The sequence below is a fragment of the Phalangium opilio genome, unplaced genomic scaffold (genome assembly GCF_054372755.1).
Source record: "Phalangium opilio isolate 3A_F unplaced genomic scaffold, DU_Popi_V2 ptg000054l_1, whole genome shotgun sequence".
Lineage (NCBI taxonomy): Eukaryota > Metazoa > Arthropoda > Arachnida > Opiliones > Phalangiidae > Phalangium > Phalangium opilio.
In genome coordinates, this window is record NW_028324173.1 from 4434213 (window position 1) to 4455474 (window position 21262).

Here is a 21262-nt window from a genome sequence, read left to right on the forward strand (position 1 = left end):
CGTGGCGCAATGGTTAGCGCGTTCAGCTGCTATTAAAAAGACTGGTGGTTTGAGCCCATCCGGGAGCGGTGTTGTGACGTCTCAGATGAGACGTAAAAAGTCAAGGTTTTTCCACAATACCTGACGAACGCTTAATTTTTGGGCTTCCGTGGCGCAATGGTAAGCGCGTTGAGCTGTTAATCGAAAGGTTGGTGGTTCGAGCCCACCCGGGAGAGGTGTTGTGGGGTCTCAGATGTAGCGTAAAAAGTCAAAAATTTTCCACAATTCGTGACAACCATTTAATTTCTGAGCTTCCGTGGCTCAATGGTTAGCGCGTTCGGCGGTTAACCAATAGGTTGGTGGTTCGAGCCCACCCGGGAGCGGTGTTGTTGGGTCTCAAATGTAATGTAGAAAGCCAAAGTTTTTCCACAATACCTGACGACCATTTAATTTTTGGGCTTCCGTGGCGCAATGGTTAGCGCGTTCGGCTGTTAACCGAAAGGTTGGTTGTTCGAGCCCACCCTGGAGAGGTGTTGTAGGGTCTCAGATGTAACGTAAAAAGTCATAACTTTTCCACAATACCTGACAACCATTTAATTTCTGAGCTTCCGTGGCTCAATGGTTAGCGCGTTCGGCTGTAAACCAATAGGTTGGTGGTTCGAGCCCATCCGGGAGCGGTGTTGTGACGTCTCAGATGAGACGTAAAAAGTCAAGGTTTTTCCACAATACCTGACGACCATTTAATTTTTGGGCTTCCGTGGCGCAATGGTTAGCGCGTTCGGCTGTTAATCGAAAGGTTGGTTGTTCGAGCCCACCCTGGAGAGGTTTTGTAGGGTCTCAGATGTAACGTAAAAAGTCATAAATTTTCCACAATACCTGACAACCAGTTAACTTCTGAGCTTCCGTGGCTCAATGGTTAGCGCGTTCGGCTGTTAAGCAATAGGTTGGTGGTTCGAGCCCATCCGGGAGCGGAGATGTGACGTCTCAGATGAGACGTAAAAAGTCAAGGTTTTTCCACAATACCTGACGACCATTTAATTTTTGGGCTTCCGTGGCGCAATGGGTAGCGCGTTCAGCTGCTATTCAAAAGACTGGTGGTTTGAGCCCTCCCGGGAGCGGTGTTGTGACGTCTCAGATATAACGTAAAATGTCAGAGTTTTTCCACAATACCTGACGAACGCTTAATTTTTGGGCTTCCGTGGCGCAATGGTTAGCACGTTCAGCTGTTAATCGAAACGTTGGTGGTTCGAGCCCACCCGGGAGCGGTGTTGTGGGGTCTCAAATGTAATGTTAAAAGCCAAAGTTTTTCCACAATACCTGACGACCATTTAATTTTTGGGCTTCCGTGGCGCAATGGTTAGCGCGTTCGGCTGTTAACCGAAAGGTTGGTTGTTCGAGCCCACCCTGGAGAGGTGTTGTAGGGTCTCAGATGTAACGTAAAAAGTCATAACTTTTCCACAATACCTGACAACCATTTAAGTTCTGAGTTCCGTGGCTCAATGGTTAGCGCGTTCGGCTGTTAAGCAATAGGTTGGTGGTTCGAGCCCATCCGGGAGCGGTGTTGTGACGTCTCAGATGAGACATAAAAAGTCAAGGTTTTTCCACAATACCTGACGACCATTTAATTTTTGGGCTTCCGTGGCGCAATGTTTAGCGCGTTCAGCTGCTATTAAAAAGACTGGTGGTTTGAGCCCTCCCGGGAGCGGTGTTGTGACGTCTCAGATGTAACGTAAAATGCCAGAGTTTTTCCACAATACCTGACGAACGCTTAATTTTTGGGCTTCCGTGGCGCAATGGTAAGCGCGTTGAGCTGTTAATCGAAAGGTTGGTGGTTCGAGCCCACCCAGGAGAGGTGTTGTGGGGTCTCAGATGTAGCGTAAAAAGTCAAAACTTTTCCACAATTCGTGACAACCATTTAATTTCTGAGCTTCCGGGGCTCAATGGTTAGCGCGTTCGGCGGTTAACCAATAGGTTGGTGGTTCGAGCCCACCCGGGAGCGGTGTTGTGGGGTCTCAAATGTAATGTAGAAAGCCAAAGTTTTTCCACAATACCTGACGACCATTTAATTTTTGGGCTTCCGTGGCGCAATGGTTAGCGCGTTCGGCTGTTAACCGAAAGGTTGGTTGTTCGAACCCACCCTGGAGAGGTGTTGTAGGGTCTCAGATGTAACGTAAAAAGTCATAACTTTTCCACAATACCTGACAACCATTTAATTTCTGAGCTTCCGTGGCTCAATGGTTATCGCGTTCGGCTGTTAACCAATAGGTTGGTGGTTCGAGCCCATCCGGGAGCGGTGTTGTGACGTCTCAGATGAGACGTAAAAAGTCAAGGTTTTTCCACAATACCTGACGACCATTTAATTTTTGGGCTTCCGTGCCGCAATGGTTAGCGCGTTCGGCTGTTAACCGAAAGGTTGGTTGTTCGAGCCCACCCTGGAGAGGTTTTGTAGGGTCTCAGATGTAACGTAAAAAGTCATAACTTTTCCACAATACCTGACAACCATTTAATATCTGAGCTTCCGTGGCTCAATGGTTAGCGCGTTCGGCTGTTAAGCAATAGGTTGGTGGTTCGAGCCCATCCGGGAGCGGTGTTGTGACGTCTCAGATGAGACGTAAAAAGTCAAGGTTTTTCCACAATACCTGACGAACGCTTAATTTTTTGGGCTTCCGTGGCGCAATGGTAAGCGCGTTGAGCTGTTAATCGAAAGGTTGGTGGTTCGAGCCCACCCGGGAGAGGTGTTGTGGGGTCTCAGATGTAGCGTAAAAAGTCAAAAATTTTCCACAATTCGTGACAACCATTTAATTTCTGAGCTTCCGTGGCTCAATGGTTAGCGCGTTCGGCGGTTAACCAATAGGTTGGTGGTTCGAGCCCACCCGGGAGCGGTGTTGTGGGGTCTCAAATGTAATGTAGAAAGCCAAAGTTTTTCCACAATACCTGACGACCATTTAATTTTTGGGCTTCCGTGGCGCAATGGTTAGCGCGTTCGGCTGTTAACCGAAAGGTTGGTTGTTCGAGCCCACCCTGGAGAGGTGTTGTAGGGTCTCAGATGTAACGTAAAAAGTCATAACTTTTCCACAATACCTGACAACCATTTAATTTCTGAGCTTCCGTGGCTCAATGGTTAGCGCGTTCGGCTGTAAACCAATAGGTTGGTGGTTCGAGCCCATCCGGGAGCGGTGTTGTGACGTCTCAGATGAGACGTAAAAAGTCAAGGTTTTTCCACAATACCTGACGACCATTTAATTTTTGGGCTTCCGTGGCGCAATGGTTAGCGCGTTCGGCTGTTAACCGAAAGGTTGGTTGTTCGAGCCCACCCTGGAGAGGTTTTGTAGGGTCTCAGATGTAACGTAAAAAGTCATAACTTTTCCACAATACCTGACAACCATTTAACTTCTGAGCTTCCGTGGCTCAATGGTTAGCGCGTTCGGCTGTTAAGCAATAGGTTGGTGGTTCGAGCCCATCCGGGAGCGGAGATGTGACGTCTCAGATGAGACGTAAAAAGTCAAGGTTTTTCCACAATACCTGACGACCATTTAATTTTTGGGCTTCCGTGGCGCAATGGGTAGCGCGTTCAGCTGCTATTCAAAAGACTGGTGGTTTGAGCCCTCCCGGGAGCGGTGTTGTGACGTCTCAGATATAACGTAAAATGTCAGAGTTTTTCCACAATACCTGACGAACGCTTAATTTTTGGGCTTCCGTGGCGCAATGGTTAGCACGTTCAGCTGTTAATCGAAACGTTGGTGGTTCGAGCTCACCCGGGAGAGGTGTTGTGGGGTCTCAGATGTAGCGTAAAAAGTCAAAACTTTTCCACAATACGTGACAACCATTAAATTTCTGAACTTCCGTGGCTCAATGGTTAGCGCGTTCGGCTGTTAACCGAAAGGTTGGTGGTTCGAGCCCACCCGGGAGAGGTGTGGTGGGGTCTCAGATGTAGCGTAAAAGTCAAAGCTTTTCCACAATACGTGACAACCATTTAACTTCTGAGCTTCCTTGGCTCAATGAGTAGCTCGTTCGGCTGTTAACCAAAAGGTTGGTGGTTCGAGCCCACCCTGGAGAGGTGTTGTAGGGTCTCAGATGTAACGTAAAAAGTCATAGTTTTTCCACAATACCTGACAACCATTTAATTTCTGAGCTTCCGTGGCGCAATGGTTAGCGCGTTCGTCTGTTAACGAATAGGTTGGTGGTTCGAGCCCATCCGGGAGCGGTGTTGAGACGTCTCAGATGTGAAGTAAAAAGTCAAGGTTTTTCCACAATACCAGACGACCATTTAATTTTTGGGCTTCCGTGGCGCAATGGTTAGCGCGTTCAGCTGCTATTCAAAAGACTGGTGGTTTGAGACCTCCCGGGAGCGGTGTTGTGACGTCTCAGATTTAACGTTAAATGTGAGAGTTTTTCCACAATGCCTGACGAACATTTAATTTTTGGGCTTCCGTGGCGGAATGGTTAGCACTTTCAGCTGTTAATCGAAAGGTTGGTGGTTCGAGCCCACCCGGGAAAGGTGTTGTGGGGTCTCAGATGTAGCGTAAAAAGTCAAAACTTTTCCACAATACGTGACAACCATTTAATTTCTGAGCTTCCGTGGCTCAATGGTTAACGCGTTTGGCTGTCGACCAATAGGTTGGTGGTTCGAGCCCATCCGCGAGCGGTGTTGTGACGTCTCAGATGTGAAGTAAAAAGTCAAGGTTTTTCCACAATACCTGACGACCATTTAATTTTTGGGCTTCCGTGGCGCAATGGTTAGCGCGTTCGGCTGTTAACCGAAAGGTTGGTTGTTCGAGCCCACCCTGGCGAGGTGTTGTAGGGTCTCACATGTAACGTAAAATGTCAGAGTTTTTCCACAATACCTGACGAACATTTAATTTTTGGGCTTAAGTGACGGTATGGTTAGCGCGTTCGGCTGTTAACCGAAAGGTTGGTGGTTCGAGCCTCCCCAGAAGAGGTGTTGTAGGGTCTCAGATGTAACGTAAAAAGTCATAACTTTTCAACAATACCTGACAACCATTTAATTTCTGAGCTTCCGTGGCTCAATGGTTAGCGCGTTCGGCTGTTAACCTATAGGTTGGTAGTTCGAGCCCATCCGGGAGCGGTGTTGTGACGTCTCAGATGAGACGTAAAAAGTCAAGGTTTTTCCACAATGCCTGACGAACATTTAATTTTTGGGCTTCCGTGGCGGAATGGTTAGCACTTTCAGCTGTTAATCGAAAGGTTGGTTGTTCGAGCCCACCCTGGCGAGGTGTTGTAGGGTCTCAGATGTAACGTAAAAAGTCACAACTTTTCCACAATACCTGACAACCATTTAATTTCTGAGCTTCCGTGGCTCAATGGTTAGCGCGTTCGGCTGTTAAGCAATAGGTTGGTGGTTCGAGCCCATCCGGGAGCGGTGTTGTGACGTCTCAGATGAGACGTAAAAAGTCAAGGTTTTTCCACAATACCTGACGACCATTTAATTTTTGGGCTTCCGTGGCGCAATGGGTAGCGCGTTCAGCTGCTATTCAAAAGACTGGTGGTTTGAGCCCTCCCGGGAGCGGTGTTGTGACGTCTCAGATGTAACGTAAAATGCCAGAGTTTTTCCACAATACCTGACGAACGCTTAATTTTTGGGCTTCCGTTGCGCAATGGTTAGCACGTTCAGCTGTTAATCGAAACGTTGGTGGTTCGAGCTCACCCGGGAGAGGTGTTGTGGGGTCTCAGATGTAGCGTAAAAAGTCAAAACTTTTCCACAATACGTGACAACCATTTAATTTCTGAACTTCCGTGGCTCAATGGTTAGCGCGTTCGGCTGTTAACCGAAAGGTTGGTGGTTCGAGCCCACCCGGGAGAGGTGTGGTGGGGTCTCAGATGTAGCGTAAAAGTCAAAGCTTTTCCACAATACGTGACAACCATTTAACTTCTGAGCTTCCTTGGCTCAATGAGTAGCTCGTTCGGCTGTTAACCAAAAGGTTGGTGGTTCGAGCCCACCCTGGAGAGGTGTTGTAGGGTCTCAGATGTAACGTAAAAAGTCATAGTTTTTCCACAATACCTGACAACCATTTAATTTCTGAGCTTCCGTGGCTCAATGGTTAGCGCGTTCGTCTGTTAACGAATAGGTTGGTGGTTCGAGCCCATCCGGGAGCGGTGTTGAGACGTCTCAGATGTGAAGTAAAAAGTCAAGGTTTTTCCTCAATACCAGACGACCATTTAATTTTTGGGCTTCCGTGGCGCAATGGTTAGCGCGTTCAGCTGCTATTCAAAAGACTGGTGGTTTGAGACCTCCCGGGAGCGGTGTTGTGACGTCTCAGATTTAACGTAAAATGTGAGAGTTTTTCCACAATGCCTGACGAACATTTAATTTTTGGGCTTCCGTGGCGGAATGGTTAGCACTTTCAGCTGTTAATCGAAAGGTTGGTGGTTCGAGCCCACCCGGGAAAGGTGTTGTGGGGTCTCAGATGTAGCGTAAAAAGTCAAAACTTTTCCACAATACGTGACAACCATTTAATTTCTGAGCTTCCGTGGCTCAATGGTTAACGCGTTTGGCTGTCAACCAATAGGTTGGTGGTTCGAGCCCATCCGCGAGCGGTGTTGTGACGTCTCAGATGTGAAGTAAAAAGTCAAGGTTTTTCCACAATACCTGACGACCATTTCATTTTTGGGCTTCCGTGGCGCAATGGTTAGCGCGTTCAGCTGCTATTCAAAAGACTGGTGGTTTGAGCCCTCCCGGGAGCGGTGTTGTGACGTCTCACATGTAACGTAAAATGTCAGAGTTTTTCCACAATACCTGACGAACATTTAATTTTTGGGCTTAAGTGACGGTATGGTTAGCGCGTTCGGCTGTTAACCGAAAGGTTGGTGGTTCGAGCCTCCCCAGAAGAGGTGTTGTAGGGTCTCAGATGTAACGTAAAAAGTCATAACTTTTCAACAATACCTGACAACCATTTAATTTCTGAGCTTCCGTGGCTCAATGGTTAGCGCGTTCGGCTGTTAACCTATAGGTTGGTAGTTCGAGCCCATCCGGGAGCGGTGTTGTGACGTCTCAGATGAGACGTAAAAAGTCAAGGTTTTTCCACAATGCCTGACGAACATTTAATTTTTGGGCTTCCGTGGCGGAATGGTTAGCACTTTCAGCTGTTAATCGAAAGGTTGGTGGTTCGAGCCCACCCGGGAAAGGTGTTGTGGGGTCTCAGATGTAGCGTAAAAAGTCAAAACTTTTCCACAATACGTGACAACCATTTAATTTCTGAGCTTCCGTGGCTCAATGGTTAACGCGTTTGGCTGTCAACCAATAGGTTGGTGGTTCGAGCCCATCCGCGAGCGGTGTTGTGACGTCTCAGATGTGAAGTAAAAAGTCAAGGTTTTTCCACAATACCTGACGACCATTTAATTTTTGGGCTTCCGTGGCGCAATGGTTAGCGCGTTCGGCTGTTAATTGAAAGGTTGGTTGTTCGAGCCCGCCCTGGCGAGGTGTTGTAGGGTCTCAGATGTAACGTAAAAAGTCATAACTTTTCCACAATACCTGACAACCATTTAATTTCTGAGCTTCCGTGGCTCAATGGTTAGCGCGTTCGGCTGTTAAGCAATAGGTTGATGGTTCGAGCCCATCCGGGAGCGGTGTTGTGACGTCTCAGATGAGACGTAAAAAGTCAAGGTTTTTCCACAATACCTGACGACCATTTAGTTTTTGGGCTTCCGTGGCGCAATGGTTAGCGCGTTCGGCTGTTAACCGAAAGGTTGGTTGTTCGAGCCCACCCTGGCGATGTGTTGTAGGGTCTCAGATGTAACGTAAAAAGTCATAACTTTTCCACAATACCTGACAACCATTTAATTTCTGAGCTTCCGTGGCTCAATGGTTAGCGCGTTCGGCTGTTAAGCAATAGGTTGGTGGTTCGAGCCCATCCGGGAGCGGTGTTGTGACGTCTCAGATGAGACGTAAAAAGTCAAGGTTTTTCCACAATACCTGACGACCATTTAATTTTTGGGCTTCCGTGGCGCAATGGGTAGCGCGTTCAGCTGCTATTCAAAAGACTGGTGGTTTGAGCCCTCCCGGGAGCGGTGTTGTGACGTCTCAGATGTAACGTAAAATGCCAGAGTTTTTCCACAATACCTGACGAACGCTTAATTTTTGGGCTTCCGTGGCGCAATGGTTAGCACGTTCAGCTGTTAATCGAAACGTTGGTGGTTCGAGCTCACCCGGGAGAGGATTTTGTGGGGTCTCAGATGTAGCGTAAAAAGTCAAAACTTTTCCACAATACGTGACAACCATTTAATTTCTGAACTTCCGTGGCTCAATGGTTAGCGCGTTCGGCTGTTAACCGAAAGGTTGGTGGTTCGAGCCCACCCGGGAGAGGTGTGGTGGGGTCTCAGATGTAGCGTAAAAGTCAAAGCTTTTCCACAATACGTGACAACCATTTAACTTCTGAGCTTCCTTGGCTCAATGAGTAGCTCGTTCGGCTGTTAACCAAAAGGTTGGTGGTTCAAGCCCACCCGGGAAAGGTGTTGTGGGGCCTCAGATGTAGCGTAAAAAGTCAAAACTTTTCCACAATACGTGACAACCATTTTATTTCTGAGCTTCCGTGGCTCAATGGTTAACGCGTTTGGCTGTCAACCAATAGGTTGGTGGTTCGAGCCCATCCGCGAGCGGTGTTGTGACGTCTCAGATGTGAAGTAAAAAGTCAAGGTTTTTCCACAATACCTGACGACCATTTAATTTTTGGGCTTCCGTGGCGCAATGGTTAGCGCGTTCGGCTGTTAACCGAAAGGTTGGTTGTTCGAGCCCACCCTGGCGAGGTGTTGTAGGGTCTCAGATGTAACGTAAAAAGTCATAACTTTTCCACAATACCTGACAACCATTTAATTTCTGAGCTTCCGTGGCTCAATGGTTAGCGCGTTCGGCTGTTAAGCAATAGGTTGGTGGTTCGAGCCCATCCGGGAGCGGTGTTGTGACGTCTCAGATGAGACGTAAAAAGTCAAGGTTTTTCCACAATACCTGACGACCATTTAATTTTTGGGCTTCCGTGGCGCAATGGTTAGCGCGTTCGGCTGTTAACCGAAAGGTTGGTTGTTCGAGCCCACCCTGGCGAGGTGTTGTAGGGTCTCAGATGTAACGTAAAAAGTCATAACTTTTCCACAATACCTGACGACCATTTAATTTTTGGGCTTCCGTGGCGCAATGGTTAGCGCGTTCGGCTGTTAACCGAAAGGTTGGTTGTTCGAGCCCACCCTGGCGAGGTGTTGTAGGGTCTCAGATGTAACGTAAAAAGTCATAACTTTTCCACAATACCTGACAACCATTTAATTTCTGAGCTTCCGTGGCTCAATGGTTAGCGCGTTTGCTGTTAAGCAATAGGTTGGTGGTTCGAGCCCATCCGGGAGCGGTGTTGTGACGTCTCAGATGAGACGTAAAAAGTCAAGGTTTTTCCACAATACCTGACGACCATTTAATTTTTGGGCTTCCGTGGCGCAATGGGTAGCGCGTTCAGCTGCTATTCAAAAGACTGGTGGTTTGAGCCCTCCCGGGAGCGGTGTTGTGACGTCTCAGATGTAACGTAAAATGCCAGAGTTTTTCCACAATACCTGACGAACGCTTAATTTTTGGGCTTCCGTGGCGCAATGGTTAGCACGTTCAGCTGTTAATCGAAACGTTGGTGGTTCGAGCTCACCCGGGAGAGGATTTTGTGGGGTCTCAGATGTAGCGTAAAAAGTCAAAACTTTTCCACAATACGTGACAACCATTTAATTTCTGAACTTCCGTGGCTCAATGGTTAGCGCGTTCGGCTGTTAACCGAAAGGTTGGTGGTTCGAGCCCACCCGGGAGAGGTGTGGTGGGGTCTCAGATGTAGCGTAAAAGTCAAAGCTTTTCCACAATACGTGACAACCATTTAACTTCTGAGCTTCCTTGGCTCAATGAGTAGCTCGTTCGGCTGTTAACCAAAAGGTTGGTGGTTCAAGCCCACCCGGGAAAGGTGTTGTGGGGCCTCAGATGTAGCGTAAAAAGTCAAAACTTTTCCACAATACGTGACAACCATTTTATTTCTGAGCTTCCGTGGCTCAATGGTTAACGCGTTTGGCTGTCAACCAATAGGTTGGTGGTTCGAGCCCATCCGCGAGCGGTGTTGTGACGTCTCAGATGTGAAGTAAAAAGTCAAGGTTTTTCCACAATACCTGACGACCATTTAATTTTTGGGCTTCCGTGGCGCAATGGTTAGCGCGTTCGGCTGTTAACCGAAAGGTTGGTTGTTCGAGCCCACCCTGGCGAGGTGTTGTAGGGTCTCAGATGTAACGTAAAAAGTCATAACTTTTCCACAATACCTGACAACCATTTAATTTCTGAGCTTCCGTGGCTCAATGGTTAGCGCGTTCGGCTGTTAAGCAATAGGTTGGTGGTTCGAGCCCATCCGGGAGCGGTGTTGTGACGTCTCAGATGAGACGTAAAAAGTCAAGGTTTTTCCACAATACCTGACGACCATTTAATTTTTGGGCTTCCGTGGCGCAATGGTTAGCGCGTTCGGCTGTTAACCGAAAGGTTGGTTGTTCGAGCCCACCCTGGCGAGGTGTTGTAGGGTCTCAGATGTAACGTAAAAAGTCATAACTTTTCCACAATACCTGACGACCATTTAATTTTTGGGCTTCCGTGGCGCAATGGTTAGCGCGTTCGGCTGTTAACCGAAAGGTTGGTTGTTCGAGCCCACCCTGGCGAGGTGTTGTAGGGTCTCAGATGTAACGTAAAAAGTCATAACTTTTCCACAATACCTGACAACCATTTAATTTCTGAGCTTCCGTGGCTCAATGGTTAGCGCGTTTGCTGTTAAGCAATAGGTTGGTGGTTCGAGCCCATCCGGGAGCGGTGTTGTGACGTCTCAGATGAGACGTAAAAAGTCAAGGTTTTTCCACAATACCTGACGACCATTTAATTTTTGGGCTTCCGTGGCGCAATGGGTAGCGCGTTCAGCTGCTATTCAAAAGACTGGTGGTTTGAGCCCTCCCGGGAGCGGTGTTGTGACGTCTCAGATGTAACGTAAAATGCCAGAGTTTTTCCACAATACCTGACGAACGCTTAATTTTTGGGCTTCCGTGGCGCAATGGTTAGCACGTTCAGCTGTTAATCGAAACGTTGGTGGTTCGAGCTCACCCGGGAGAGGATTTTGTGGGGTCTCAGATGTAGCGTAAAAAGTCAAAACTTTTCCACAATACGTGACAACCATTTAATTTCTGAACTTCCGTGGCTCAATGGTTAGCGCGTTCGGCTGTTAACCGAAAGGTTGGTGGTTCGAGCCCACCCGGGAGAGGTGTGGTGGGGTCTCAGATGTAGCGTAAAAGTCAAAGCTTTTCCACAATACGTGACAACCATTTAACTTCTGAGCTTCCTTGGCTCAATGAGTAGCTCGTTCGGCTGTTAACCAAAAGGTTGGTGGTTCAAGCCCACCCGGGAAAGGTGTTGTGGGGCCTCAGATGTAGCGTAAAAAGTCAAAACTTTTCCACAATACGTGACAACCATTTTATTTCTGAGCTTCCGTGGCTCAATGGTTAACGCGTTTGGCTGTCAACCAATAGGTTGGTGGTTCGAGCCCATCCGCGAGCGGTGTTGTGACGTCTCAGATGTGAAGTAAAAAGTCAAGGTTTTTCCACAATACCTGACGACCATTTAATTTTTGGGCTTCCGTGGCGCAATGGTTAGCGCGTTCGGCTGTTAACCGAAAGGTAGGTTGTTCGAGCCCACCCTGGCGAGGTGTTGTAGGGTCTCAGATGTAACGTAAAAAGTCATAACTTTTCCACAATACCTGACAACCATTTAATTTCTGAGCTTCCGTGGCTCAATGGTTAGCGCGTTCGGCTGTTAAGCAATAGGTTGGTGGTTCGAGCCCATCCGGGGGCGGTGTTGTGACGTCTCAGATGAGACGTAAAAAGTCAAGGTTTTTCCACAATACCTGACGACCATTTAATTTTTGGGCTTCCGTGGCGCAATGGTTAGCGCGTTCGGCTGTTAACCGAAAGGTTGGTTGTTCGAGCCCACCCTGGCGAGGTGTTGTAGGGTCTCAGATGTAACGTAAAAAGTCATAACTTTTCCACAATACCTGACAACCATTTAATTTCTGAGCTTCCGTGGCTCAATGGTTAGCGCGTTCGGCTGTTAAGCAATAGGTTGGTGGTTCGAGCCCATCCGGGAGCGGTGTTGTGACGTCTCAGATGAGACGTAAAAAGTCAAGGTTTTTCCACAATACCTGACGACCATTTAATTTTTGGGCTTCCGTGGCGCAATGGGTAGCGCGTTCAGCTGCTATTCAAAAGACTGGTGGTTTGAGCCCTCCCGGGAGCGGTGTTGTGACGTCTCAGATGTAACGTAAAATGCCAGAGTTTTTCCACAATACCTGACGAACGCTTAATTTTTGGGCTTCCGTGGCGCAATGGTTAGCACGTTCAGCTGTTAATCGAAACGTTGGTGGTTCGAGCTCACCCGGGAGAGGTGTTGTGGGGTCTCAGATGTAGCGTAAAAAGTCAAAACTTTTCCACAATACGTGACAACCATTTAACTTCTGAGCTTCCTTGGCTCAATGAGTAGCTCGTTCGGCTGTTAACCAAAAGGTTGGTGGTTCAAGCCCACCCGGGAAAGGTGTTGTGGGGCCTCAGATGTAGCGTAAAAAGTCAAACCTTTTCCACAATACGTGACAACCATTTAATTTCTGAGCTTCCGTGGCTCAATGGTTAACGCGTTTGGCTGTCAACCAATAGGTTGGTGGTTCGAGCCCATCCGCGAGCGGTGTTGTGACGTCTCAGATGTGAAGTAAAAAGTCAAGGTTTTTCCACAATACCTGACGACCATTTAATTTTTGGGCTTCCGTGGCGCAATGGTTAGCGCGTTCGGCTGTTAACCGAAAGGTTGGTTGTTCGAGCCCACCCTGGCGAGGTGTTGTAGGGTCTCAGATGTAACGTAAAAAGTCATAACTTTTCCACAATACCTGACAACCATTTAATTTCTGAGCTTCCGTGGCTCAATGCTTAGCGCGTTCGGCTGTTAAGCAATAGGTTGGTGGTTCGAGCCCATCCGGGAGCGGTGTTGTGACGTCTCAGATGAGACGTAAAAAGTCAAGGTTTTTCCACAATACCTGACGACCATTTAATTTTTGGGCTTCCGTGGCCTAATGGGTAGCGCGTTCAGCTGCTATTCAAAAGACTGGTGGTTTGAGCCCTCCCGGGAGCGGTGTTGTGACGTCTCAGATGTAACGTAAAATGCCAGAGTTTTTCCACAATACCTGACGAACGCTTAATTTTTGGGCTTCCGTGGCGCAATGGTTAGCACGTTCAGCTGTTAATCGAAACGTTGGTGGTTCGAGCTCACCCGGGAGAGGTGTTGAGGGGTCTCAGATGTAGTGTAAAAAGTCAAAACTTTTCCACAATACGTGACAACCATTTAATTTCTGAACTTCCGTGGCTCAATGGTTAGCGCGTTCGGCTGTTAACCGAAAGGTTGGTGGTTCGAGCCCACCCGGGACAGGTGTGGTGGGGTCTCAGATGTAGCGTAAAAGTCAAAGCTTTTCCACAATACGTGACAACCATTTAACTTCTGAGCTTCCTTGGCTCAATGAGTAGCTCGTTCGGCTGTTAACCAAAAGGTTGGTGGTTCAAGCCCACCCGGGAAAAGTGTTGTGGGGTCTCAGATGTAGCGTAAAAAGTCAAAACTTTTCCACAATACGTGACAACCATTTAATTTCTGAGCTTCCGTGGCTCAATGGTTAACGCGTTTGGCTGTCAACCAATAGGTTGGTGGTTCGAGCCCATCCGCGAGCGGTGTTGTGACGTCTCAGATGTGAAGTAAAAAGTCAAGGTTTTTCCACAATACCTGACGACCATTTAATTTTTGGGCTTCCGTGGCGCAATGGTTAGCGCGTTCAGCTGCTATTCAAAAGACTGGTGGTTTGAGCCCTCCCGGGAGCGGTGTTGTGACGTCTCACATGTAACGTAAAATGTCAGAGTTTTTCCACAATACCTGACGAACATTTAATTTTTGGGCTTAAGTGAGGGTATGGTTAGCGCGTTCGGCTGTTAACCGAAAGGTTGGTGGTTCGAGCCTACCCAGGAGAGGTGTTGTAGGGTCTCAGATGTAACGTAAAAAGTCATAACTATTCAACAATACCTGACAACCATTTAATTTCTGAGCTTCCGTGGCTCAATGGTTAGCGCGTTCGGCTGTTAACCTATAGGTTGGTAGTTCGAGCCCATCCGGGAGCGGTGTTGTGACGTCTCAGATGAGACGTAAAAAGTCAAGGTTTTTCCACAATGCCTGACGAACATTTAATTTTTGGGCTTCCGTGGCGGAATGGTTAGCACTTTCAGCTGTTAATCGAAAGGTTGGTGGTTCGAGCCCACCCGGGAAAGGTGTTGTGGGGTTTCAGATGTAGCGTAAAAAGTCAAAACTTTTCCACAATACGTGACAACCATTTAATTTCTGAGCTTCCGTGGTTCAATGGTTAACGCGTTTGGCTGTCAACCAATAGGTTGGTGGTTCGAGCCCATCCGCGAGCGGTGTTGTGACGTCTCAGATGTGAAGTAAAAAGTCAAGGTTTTTCCACAATACCTGACGACCATTTAATTTTTGGGCTTCCGTGGCGCAATGGTTAGCGCGTTCAGCTGCTATTCAAAAGACTGGTGGTTTGAGCCCTCCCGGGAGCGGTGTTGTGACGTCTCACATGTAACGTAAAATGTCAGAGTTTTTCCACAATACCTGACGAACATTTAATTTTTGGGCTTAAGTGAGGGTATGGTTAGCGCGTTCGGCTGTTAACCGAAAGGTTGGTGGTTCGAGCCTACCCAGGAGAGGTGTTGTAGGGTCTCAGATGTAACGTAAAAAGTCATAACTATTCAACAATACCTGACAACCATTTAATTTCTGAGCTTCCGTGGCTCAATGGTTAGCGCGTTCGGCTGTTAACCTATAGGTTGGTAGTTCGAGCCCATCCGGGAGCGGTGTTGTGACGTCTCAGATGAGACGTAAAAAGTCAAGGTTTTTCCACAATGCCTGACGAACATTTAATTTTCGGGCTTCCGTGGCGGAATGGTTAGCACTTTCAGCTGTTAATCGAAAGGTTGGTGGTTCGAGCCCACCCGGGAAAGGTGTTGTGGGGTTTCAGATGTAGCGTAAAAAGTCAAAACTTTTCCACAATACGTGACAACCATTTAATTTCTGAGCTTCCGTGGTTCAATGGTTAACGCGTTTGGCTGTCAACCAATAGGTTGGTGGTTCGAGCCCATCCGCGAGCGGTGTTGTGACGTCTCAGATGTGAAGTAAAAAGTCAAGGTTTTTCCACAATACCTGACGACCATTTAATTTTTGGGCTTCCGTGGCGCAATGGTTAGCGCGTTCAGCTGCTATTCAAAAGACTGGTGGTTTGAGCCCTCCCGGGAGCGGTGTTGTGACGTCTCACATGTAACGTAAAATGTCAGAGTTTTTCCACAATACCTGACGAACATTTAATTTTTGGGCTTAAGTGACGGTATGGTTAGCGCGTTCGGCTGTTAACCGAAAGGTTGGTGGTTCGAGCCTACCCAGGAGAGGTGTTGTAGTCTCAGATGTAACGTAAAAAGTCATAACTATTCAACAATACCTGACAACCGTTTAATTTTTGAGCTTCCGTGGCTCAATGGTTAGCGCGTTCGGCTGTTAACCTTTAGGTTGGTAGTTCGAGCCCATCCGGGAGCGGTGTTGTGACGTCTCAGATGAGACGTAAAAAGTCAAGGTTTTTCCACAATGCCTGACGAACATTTAATTTTTGGGCTTCCATGGCGCAATGTTTAGCACTTTCAGCTGTTAATCGAAAGGTTGGTGGTTCGAGCCCACCCGGGAAAGGTGTTGTGGGGTCTCAGATGTAGCGTAAAAAGTCAAAACCTTTCCACAATACGTGACAACCATTTAATTTCTGAGCTTCCGTGGCTCAATGGTTAACGCGTTTGGCTGTCAACCAATAGGTTGGTGGTTCGAGCCCATCCGCGAGCGGTGTTGTGACGTCTCAGATGTGAAGTAAAAAGTCAAGGTTTTTCCACAATGCCTGACGAACATTTAATTTTTGGGCTTCCGTGGCGCAATGGTTAGCACTTTCAGCTGTTAATCGAAAGGTTGGTGGTTCGAGCCCACCCGGGAAAGGTGTTGTGGGGTCTCAGATGTAGCGTAAAAAGTCAAAACTTTTCCACAATACGTGACAACCATTTAATTTCTGAGCTTCCGTGGCTCAATGGTTAACGCGTTTGGCTGTCAACCAATAGGTTGGTGGTTCGAGCCCATCCGGGAGCGGTGTTGTGACGTCTCAGATGAGACGTAAAAAGTCAAGGTTTTTCCACAATGCCTGACGAACATTTAATTTTTGGGCTTCCGTGGCGGAATGGTTAGCACTTTCAGCTGTTAATCGAAAGGTTGGTGGTTCGAGCCCACCCGGGAAAGGTGTTGTGGGGTTTCAGATGTAGCGTAAAAAGTCAAAACTTTTCCACAATACGTGACAACCATTTAATTTCTGAGCTTCCGTGGTTCAATGGTTAACGCGTTTGGCTGTCAACCAATAGGTTGGTGGTTCGAGCCCATCCGCGAGCGGTGTTGTGACGTCTCAGATGTGAAGTAAAAAGTCAAGGTTTTTCCACAATACCTGACGACCATTTAATTTTTGGGCTTCCGTGGCGCAATGGTTAGCGCGTTCAGCTGCTATTCAAAAGACTGGTGGTTTGAGCCCTCCCGGGAGCGGTGTTGTGACGTCTCACATGTAACGTAAAATGTCAGAGTTTTTCCACAATACCTGACGAACATTTAATTTTTGGGCTTAAGTGACGGTATGGTTAGCGCGTTCGGCTGTTAACCGAAAGGTTGGTGGTTCGAGCCTACCCAGGAGAGGTGTTGTAGGGTCTCAGATGTAACGTAAAAAGTCATAACTATTCAACAATACCTGACAAACGTTTAATTTTTGAGCTTCCGTGGCTCAATGGTTAGCGCGTTCGGCTGTTAACCTTTAGGTTGGTAGTTCGAGCCCATCCGGGAGCGGTGTTGTGACGTCTCAGATGAGACGTAAAAAGTCAAGGTTTTTCCACAATGCCTGACGAACATTTAATTTTTGGGCTTCCATGGCGCAATGGTTAGCACTTTCAGCTGTTAATCGAAAGGTTGGTGGTTCGAGCCCACCCGGGAAAGGTGTTGTGGGGTCTCAGATGTAGCGTAAAAAGTCAAAACCTTTCCACAATACGTGACAACCATTTAATTTCTGAGCTTCCGTGGCTCAATGGTTAACGCGTTTGGCTGTCAACCAATAGGTTGGTGGTTCGAGCCCATCCGCGAGCGGTGTTGTGACGTCTCAGATGTGAAGTAAAAAGTCAAGGTTTTTCCACAATGCCTGACGAACATTTAATTTTTGGGCTTCCGTGGCGCAATGGTTAGCACTTTCAGCTGTTAATCGAAAGGTTGGTGGTTCGAGCCCACCCGGGAAAGGTGTTGTGGGGTCTCAGATGTAGCGTAAAAAGTCAAAACTTTTCCACAATACGTGACAACCATTTAATTTCTGAGCTTCCGTGGCTCAATGGTTAACGCGTTTGGCTGTCAACCAATAGGTTGGTGGTTCGAGCCCATCCGGGAGCGGTGTTGTGACGTCTCAGATGAGACGTAAAAAGTCAAGGTTTTTCCACAATGCCTGACGAACATTTAATTTTTGGGCTTCCGTGGCGGAATGGTTAGCACTTTCAGCTGTTAATCGAAAGGTTGGTGGTTCGAGCCCACCCGGGAAAGGTGTTGTGGGGTTTCAGATGTAGCGTAAAAAGTCAAAACTTTTCCACAATACGTGACAACCATTTAATTTCTGAGCTTCCGTGGTTCAATGGTTAACGCGTTTGGCTGTCAACCAATAGGTTGGTGGTTCGAGCCCATCCGCGAGCGGTGTTGTGACGTCTCAGATGTGAAGTAAAAAGTCAAGGTTTTTCCACAATACCTGACGACCATTTAATTTTTGGGCTTCCGTGGCGCAATGGTTAGCGCGTTCAGCTGCTATTCAAAAGACTGGTGGTTTGAGCCCTCCCGGGAGCGGTGTTGTGACGTCTCACATGTAACGTAAAATGTCAGAGTTTTTCCACAATACCTGACGAACATTTAATTTTTGGGCTTAAGTGACGGTATGGTTAGCGCGTTCGGCTGTTAACCGAAAGGTTGGTGGTTCGAGCCTACCCAGGAGAGGTGTTGTAGGGTCTCAGATGTAACGTAAAAAGTCATAACTATTCAACAATACCTGACAACCGTTTAATTTTTGAGCTTCCGTGGCTCAATGGTTAGCGCGTTCGGCTGTTAACCTTTAGGTTGGTAGTTCGAGCCCATCCGGGAGCGGTGTTGTGACGTCTCAGATGAGACGTAAAAAGTCAAGGTTTTTCCACAATGCCTGACGAACATTTAATTTTTGGGCTTCCATGGCGCAATGGTTAGCACTTTCAGCTGTTAATCGAAAGGTTGGTGGTTCGAGCCCACCCGGGAAAGGTGTTGTGGGGTCTCAGATGTAGCGTAAAAAGTCAAAACCTTTCCACAATACGTGACAACCATTTAATTTCTGAGCTTCCGTGGCTCAATGGTTAACGCGTTTGGCTGTCAACCAATAGGTTGGTGGTTCGAGCCCATCCGCGAGCGGTGTTGTGACGTCTCAGATGTGAAGTAAAAAGTCAAGGTTTTTCCACAATGCCTGACGAACATTTAATTTTTGGGCTTCCGTGGCGCAATGGTTAGCACTTTCAGCTGTTAATCGAAAGGTTGGTGGTTCGAGCCCACCCGGGAAAGGTGTTGTGGGGTCTCAGATGTAGCGTAAAAAGTCAAAACTTTTCCACAATACGTGACAACCATTTAATTTCTGAGCTTCCGTGGCTCAATGGTTAACGCGTTTGGCTGTCAACCAATAGGTTGGTGGTTCGAGCCCATCCGGGAGCGGTGTTGTGACGTCTCAGATGAGACGTAAAAAGTCAAGGTTTTTCCACAATGCCTGACGAACATTTAATTTTTGGGCTTCCGTGGCGGAATGGTTAGCACTTTCAGCTGTTAATCGAAAGGTTGGTGGTTCGAGCCCACCCGGGAAAGGTGTTGTGGGGTTTCAGATGTAGCGTAAAAAGTCAAAACTTTTCCACAATACGTGACAACCATTTAATTTCTGAGCTTCCGTGGTTCAATGGTTAACGCGTTTGGCTGTCAACCAATAGGTTGGTGGTTCGAGCCCATCCGCGAGCGGTGTTGTGACGTCTCAGATGTGAAGTAAAAAGTCAAGGTTTTTCCACAATACCTGACGACCATTTAATTTTTGGGCTTCCGTGGCGCAATGGTTAGCGCGTTCAGCTGCTATTCAAAAGACTGGTGGTTTGAGCCCTCCCGGGAGCGGTGTTGTGACGTCTCACATGTAACGTAAAATGTCAGAGTTTTTCCACAATACCTGACGAACATTTAATTTTTGGGCTTAAGTGACGGTATGGTTAGCGCGTTCGGCTGTTAACCGAAAGGTTGGTGGTTCGAGCCTACCCAGGAGAGGTGTTATAGGGTCTCAGATGTAACGTAAAAAGTCATAACTATTCAACAATACCTGACAACCATTTAATTTTTGAGCTTCCGTGGCTCAATGGTTAGCGCGTTCGGCTGTTAACCTTTAGGTTGGTAGTTCGAGCCCATCCGGGAGCGGTGTTGTGACGTCTCAGATGAGACGTAAAAAGTCAAGGTTTTTCCACAATGCCTGACGAACATTTAATTTTTGGGCTTCCGTGGCGCAATGGTAAGCACTTTCAGCTGTTAATCGAAAGGTTGGTGGTTCGAGCCCACCCGGGAAAGGTGTTGTGGGGTCTCAGATGTAGCGTAAAAAGTCAAAACTTTTCCACAATACGTGACAACCATTTAATTTCTGAGCTTCCGTGGCTCAATGGTTAACGCGTTTGGCTGTCAACCAATAGGTTGGTGGTTCGAGCCCATCCGCGAGCGGTGTTGTGACGTCTCAGATGTGAAGTAAAAAGTCAAGGTTTTTCCACAATACCTGACGACCATTTAATTTTTGGGCTTCCGTGGCGCAATGGTTAGCGCGTTCGGCTGTTAACCGAAAGGTTGGTGTTTCGAGCACACCCTGGAGAGGTGTTGTATTGAATCAGATGTAACGTAAAAAAACATAACTTTTCCACAATACCTGACAACCATTTAATTTCTGTGCTTCCGTGGCTCAATGGTTAGCGCGTTCGGTTGTTAACGAATAGGTTGGTGGTTCGAGCCCATCCGGGAGCGGTGTTGTGACGTCTCAGATGTGAAGTAAAAAGTCAAGGTTTTTCCACAATACCTGACGACCATTTAATTTTTGGGCTTCCGTGGCGCAATGGTTATCGCGTTCAGCTGCTATTCAAAATACTGGTGTTTTGAACCCTCCCGGGAGCGGTGTTGTGACGTCTCAGATGTGACGTAAAAAGTCAAGGTTTTTCCACAGTACCTGACGACCATTTAATTTTTGGGCTTCCGTGGCGCAATGGTTAGCACGTTCAGCTGTAAATCGAAAGGTTGTTGGTTCGAGCCCACCCGGGATAGGTGTTGTGGGGTCTCAGATGTAGCGTAAAAAGTCATAATTTTTCCACAATACCTGACAACCATTTAATTTCTGAGCTTCAGTGGCTCAATGGTTAGCGCGTTCGGCTGTTAACGAATAGGTTGGTGGTTCGAGCCCATCCGGGAGCGGTGTTGTGACGTCTCAGATGTGAAGAAAATAGTCAAGGTTTTTCCACAATACCTGACGACCATTTAATTTTTGGGCTTCCGTGGCGCAATGGTTAGCGCGTTCAGCTGCTATTCAATAGACTGGTGGTTTGAGCTCTCCCGGGAGCGGTGTTGTGACGTCTTAGATGTAACGTAAAATGTCAGAGTTTTTCCACAATACCTGACGAATATTTAATTTTTGGGCTTCCGTGGCGCAATGGTTAGCGCTTTCAGCTGTTAACCGAAAGGTTGGTGGTTTGAGCCCTCCCGGGAGCGGTGTTGTGACGTCTCACATGTAACGTAAAATGTCTGAGTTTTTCCACAATACCTGACGAACATTTAATTTTTGGGCTTAAGTGGCGGTATGGTTAGCGCGTTCGGCTGATAACCGAAAGGTTGGTGGTTCGAGCCTACCCAGGAGAGGTGTTGTAGGGTCTCAGGTGTAACGTAAAAAGTCATAACTTTTCAACAATACCTGACAACCATTTAATTTCTGAGCTTCCGTAGCTCAATGGTTAGCGCGTTCGGCTGTTAACGAATAGGTTGGTGGTTCGAGCCCATCCGGGAGCGGTGTTGTGACGTCTCAGATGTGAAGTAAAAAGC

The 21262-nt window shown here is 47.5% G+C and overlaps 5 non-coding genes across 5 annotated transcripts; all 5 read left to right on the forward strand.

The window, feature by feature from the left end:
* Window positions 1-583: 583 nt before the first annotated feature.
* On the forward strand, window positions 584-656 carry TRNAY-GUA (transfer RNA tyrosine (anticodon GUA)). Its single transcript has one exon. It is a non-coding gene; the product is annotated as a tRNA-Tyr (tRNA).
* A 2426-nt stretch (window positions 657-3082) lies between these two features.
* Window positions 3083-3155, forward strand: TRNAY-GUA (transfer RNA tyrosine (anticodon GUA)). Its single transcript has one exon. It is a non-coding gene; the product is annotated as a tRNA-Tyr (tRNA).
* Window positions 3156-16158: 13003 nt separating this feature from the next.
* Window positions 16159-16231, forward strand: TRNAD-GUC (transfer RNA aspartic acid (anticodon GUC)). Its single transcript has one exon. It is a non-coding gene; the product is annotated as a tRNA-Asp (tRNA).
* Window positions 16232-17481: 1250 nt separating this feature from the next.
* Window positions 17482-17554, forward strand: TRNAD-GUC (transfer RNA aspartic acid (anticodon GUC)). The gene has a single exon. It is a non-coding gene; the product is annotated as a tRNA-Asp (tRNA).
* A 1250-nt stretch (window positions 17555-18804) lies between these two features.
* On the forward strand, window positions 18805-18877 carry TRNAD-GUC (transfer RNA aspartic acid (anticodon GUC)). The gene has a single exon. It is a non-coding gene; the product is annotated as a tRNA-Asp (tRNA).
* Window positions 18878-21262: the final 2385 nt, after the last annotated feature.